This window comes from Heterodontus francisci, chromosome 18 (assembly GCF_036365525.1).
Source record: "Heterodontus francisci isolate sHetFra1 chromosome 18, sHetFra1.hap1, whole genome shotgun sequence".
NCBI classification, from domain to species: Eukaryota; Metazoa; Chordata; class Chondrichthyes; order Heterodontiformes; family Heterodontidae; genus Heterodontus; species Heterodontus francisci.
Genome location: NC_090388.1, coordinates 7,472,145 through 7,477,435, shown reverse-complemented (window position 1 = coordinate 7,477,435; position 5,291 = coordinate 7,472,145).

The window sequence follows — 5,291 nt, the reverse complement described above, 5'->3', positions numbered from 1 at the left end:
ATCAGGACTTCTCTAGACCAGGTGCTGCCCAGACAGTTCCAGCGCCTGTCCTGCAGATCCTGGTATAAAATTTGCAGCTTCTACCTCGTAATTTCATCTGAGAAAATACAAATTATTGCAATTTATCAGTTTATTGTATCAATTTTCAGAAGTAGTGTTGCAGATTCTGTAGAAATTAATTTTTAAAATTGCAGATAGGACTGTTGGTAATTCATGGGGACAGACACTATAAAGTTATCAATACTCAAACTTCAATGGAACAGAAATAATTCCGCTGATACTGGGTAGGATACCGTAAATTCCCTGGTGACTCCCTTGTATTACAAGCATGTTTATTGAATTTTTTTATATAAATGGTGTGACTGTGTGATACAGCTGGTAATGTACTGCCACGTACCGGTTATGTTACTACACTAGTAATCCAGAGAATTACATAGAATTACACAGAATGTACAGCACAGAAACAGGCCATTCGGCCCAACTGGTCTGTGCTGATGTTTATCTAGCTTTCCTTTAAATGTATCCATAACATTCACCTCCACAGCTCCCTGTGGTACACATTCCACATTCTGACCCCTTTCTGGGTAAAGAGATTTCTCCAGAAGTCCCTATTGCATTTATGAGTGATTATCTTTATTTATGGCTCTAGTTACGATTTTGACCGTAAATGGAAAGATCTTTTGCATGTCTACTCTATTAAACCCTTTCGTCATTTTAAAGACCTCTGTTAGGTAACCCCTCAGTCTTCTCTCTTCTGGAGAAAAGAGCCCCAACCTGTCCAATCTTTTCTGATCGATATAACCTCTCAGTACTGGTATCATTCTAGTGAATCCTTTTTTGCACCGTCCTCTAATGCCTCTATATCCTTTCCAGGATATACAGAGAGACCGGAACTGTGCACGATGCTCCAAGTGTGATCTAAGCAAGGTTCTATACCAAGTTAACGTAACTTCTATGCTTTTCAATCCGATCCCTGTAGTGTTGACCCCCAGTGCTTTTTATTTAGCAGCATTGCTACTTTTTATGATTTGTGTGTCTGGACCCCTAGCTCCCATTTCAACTCTTACTTTCCAAGCAGTACATGGCCTACTTATTCTTACTACCAAAATGCACCACCTCATACTTAACTCATACTGAAATTCACTTGCCAATTACATGCCCATTCGGCAAGTTTATTAATGTCCAGGGAACACGAGTTCACAAACCACCGTGGCAGTTTGAGAATTTGAATTTAATTTTAAACAATGATGAAGCTGTCGGGTTGTCATTAAAACTCAACTGCTTCACTAACACCCTCTAGGGAAGGTAAGCTGTCGCCCTTAGCTATTTGTGATTCTAGTCTCACAGCAATGTTGTTGGCTCTTAACTGACCCTCCAAAGTTGCCTTTCAAGCCCCGCAGTCATTTCAAGCTAGGGATGGGTAATAAATGTCAATCTTGCTGACGGGTGCCACACCCTGAGAATGAATGTAGTCAATGTGCTGCTGTGCAGGAGGTCTGTGGTCAAGAATGAGTTAAAAGCAAACTGTGGTGAGACTATCTCTCTGGCAGTATGGAGCTGTACCTGATAGTGACAGGCATGCCCTATTACTGCCATTGTAACCAAAGAACATCATCAGTAAGATCAAGGAGTTAGTTCTTAAAAGATCAACTTGTTGTCAAAGAGGCCCTCACCTGCCAAGAATGAGGCATATTAATTTCACCACATGGACATTAAATTTCAAATTGTAGCTGAGAAGACGAGAAGGCCTGATACACGGGGTTGCCAAGCCCCCTGGCTAGAAAGACATTTTTTGCAAATTAACAGGCAGTATTTGTAGACAAAGGACTATTCCCTGACCCACCCAATAGACAAAGCCAGAAGTGGTTATACCAGTCAGTCACGTGACTACCCTGCTGGCCAACTTGGGGAGTTTTAAATTGTAGAGACAGGGTTTGAACTGGCAGAAAGCTCTTGGCTCCTGGATTGAAAAGAACCTCTCCTGTCTGCTCCCATCTCTTTCTCACCAGCTTCGGAATCCATTGAAGACACAGGAACCCCAAGAGAGAAAAGTCTCCGACAGTGAACAAGGTTTAAGAAGAATACTGGGCCCCAACGAAAAGCAAGATCAACCTAAAAAAGGACTCTACAGTGAGCTCGAAGAACCGTAACGAACTCTTCAGATATTGCCTCAAACCTTTCCACTTTATTTTTCTTCTCTTTTCTGTCTCTATTTGCATGTGTGTCTCGCGTATTCATGCTAGCATGGGCGCATCGTGTATCTGTAGGCATCAACCAAATTAGAGTTTAAGTTTAAGTTTGAATAAATTTCAACTTTCTTCTTTAAACCTGTTTGTGCTCATTTCTTTGCCTTATAATTGGAAAGTGGTGAACAAGGATTTACCAAGGGGGAGCTCAAAACATAGTGTGTTCAAAATTAAACCCTGTTACAGTAAGACCAAGTGAAGGCTGAGAGGGACCCCTAGACACCTTTCTCACCCAGTCGTAACATTATCAATGTCAACTGTGTCAGAAAAGTTGCTTTACTGTAAAACAAAATGCAGGCAAAACCAATTCCTGGCGATGACCCTTTTTTAATTCTTTCATAGGATGCAAGTGTGGCTGGCAAGGCCAGCATTTGTTGCCTATCCCGAATTGCTTTAAGAAGGTGGTGGTGAGCTGCCTTCTTGAACCACTGTAGTTCAGGTGTGGTAGATACACCCACAGTGCTGTTAGGGAGGGAGTTCCAGGACTTTGTCCCAGCGACAGTGAAGGAATGGCGATATAATTCCAAGTCAGGATGGTGGCTTGGAGGGGAACTTGCAGGTGGTTGTGTTCCCATGCACCTGCCGCCCTTGTCCTTCTAGTTGGTAGAGGTTGTGGGTTTGGAAGGTGCTGTTGAAGGAGCCTTGGCGAGTTGCTGCAGTGCATCAACTGTGCGTTGGTAGTTGAGGAAGTGAATGGTGAAGGTGGTGAATGGGTTCCCAATCAAGTGGGCTGCTTTGTCCCAGATGGTGTTGAGCTCTTGAGTGTTGTTGGAGGCAAGTGGAGAGTATTCCATCACACTGCTGATTTGTGCCTTGTAGATTGTGGGCAGGCTTTAGGGAGTCAGGAGGTGAGATACTTGCTGCAGAATTCCCAGCCTCTGACCTGCTCTTGTAGCCACAGTATTTATATAGCTGGTCCAGTTCAGTTTCAAATCAATGGTAACCCCCAGAATGTTGATAGTGGGGGATTCAGCGATGGTAATGCCATTCAATGTCAAGGGGAAATGGTTAGATTTTCTCTCTTGTTGGAGTTGGTCATTACCTGGCATTTTTGTAGCGTAAATGTTACTTGCCACTTATCAACCCCAAGCCTGAATGTTGTCCAGGTCCTGCTGCATATGGGCTCAGACTGCTTTAGTATCTAAGGAGTTATAAAAGCAAAATACTACGGATGCTGGAAATCTGAAATAATAACATAAACTTCTGGAAATACTCAGCAGGTCAGGCAGCATCTGGGGAGAGAGAAGCAGAGTTACTTTTTCAGGTCTGTGACCTTTCATCAGAACTGAGGAGTTATGAATGGTACTGAACATTGTGCAATCATCAGTGAACATCCCCACTTCTGACCCTATGATAGAGGGAAGGTCATTGATGAAGCAGCTGAAGATGGTTCGGTCTGTAATTAGTTAGTGCCAAAGGGCAGTGTTTATCTTTTGACTGACAATGTTCAAAGTGGGACATCACAAAGGAGAGGCTATTAATAAACAGCCCAGAGAATTATTCCAATGTTAAGTCCTTGATCTTGATAAGAGATTTTCTATTTGAAATCTTTAGAGTTCCAGGGTGATCTCAGTAAACTGCAAACCTTTCACCCCATTAGTAAACCCCAGACTGTGCTGAGACATCTGTAAATTTACATCTTGTAACAAGGCCTTTTATTGAACAACTACATAACTCCGAATCCAGTTTCACGCAAAATGTCCAGCTGTTCATTAGAATTCAATGTTTTCACCTGTATCCCCTGACACTGAAAGCAAGCTACCTGGGGATTCATCTCTGCAGCAACCCCAGGCACAGATCTCCTTCATTGCGGCAAATTTGACAGATGCACAACAGACAGTATAACTCCAGTCTGCCGGCTGAGCATTTTAATTCAGATACCTGCAGGAGACCAGTAGCTGCGGCCAACTGCTATACTACATCTGGCTGCAAGTTCTTTCTTTTCTTTTCTTTCTTCTTTTGGGCCTCCTTATCTCGAGAGACAATGGATACGCGCCTGGAGGTGGTCAGTGGTTTGTGAAGCAGCGTCTGGAGTGCACATCTGTAAATGATAGCTGTTTTTAAAAAAAATTACAAAAGAAGGAGGTCAGAAATTAATTTGAGCCACTATGGGTTGCTTTGAGTATATAAAGTCATGAAATTTTAGGAAGGAAGGAAGGAGCACAGGAATAGGAGGAGGTTAGTCAGGCCAATTAGTCTGTTCGCCAATCAATTAGATCATATACAGGGTACTGAGTTTGGATGATCAGCCATGATTGTACTGAATGGCGGTGCAGGCTCGAAGGGCTGAATAGCCTACTCCTGCTCCTATTTTTCTATTTTTCTATGTTTCTATGGTTGACCTGCATCTCATCTCTATGTGCCTGCCTTGGTTCCGTGGACCTTTATACCTTTGCCCAACAAAAATCTATCAATCTCAATTTTGAAATTTTCAATTGACCTCCAGCCTCGACTGCTTCTTGGGGGAGAGAGTTCCAGATTTTCACTACTCTTTGTGTGAAGAAGTGGTTCCTGACATCACCCCTGAGTGGCCTGGCTCTAATTTTAAGGTCATGTTGCCTTGTTCTGGACTTTCCACCACAGGAAACACTTCAATTAGATGAACCCTTAATCTTCTATAACTTGAGGGAATACAATTCTAGGGCTGAATTTTACTCTGCCCCAGTGGGTCATTTGGTGGTGTGGGGGCAGTGTAAAATTGAGCGGGAGGCTCTGGAAGGCCTACCCACCCCGTTCCCGCCTCCGGTCGACTTTACAGTGGTCGGGTTGGGGGTGGTGGGGGGGGGTTTGCAGGAGAGGGCCCGCTCACCCGAGGCCAATCAAGGCCCTTAAGTGGCCATTAAGTGGCCACTTAAGGGACCGCGCCCACCTCCACGGGTATCCACACGCTGGGGGAGCATTGCCGTCGGGCACAGGGTTCCCGATTGGGGGCCACCTCCGCCTCCCAACCCACCCCCGGGACCCAAGACGCCTCCCTCCCCCCAAACGACCACTCTAGTCTCACCAGGGCACAACCGACCCCCCTGGTGAGGCATGCCCAACTTA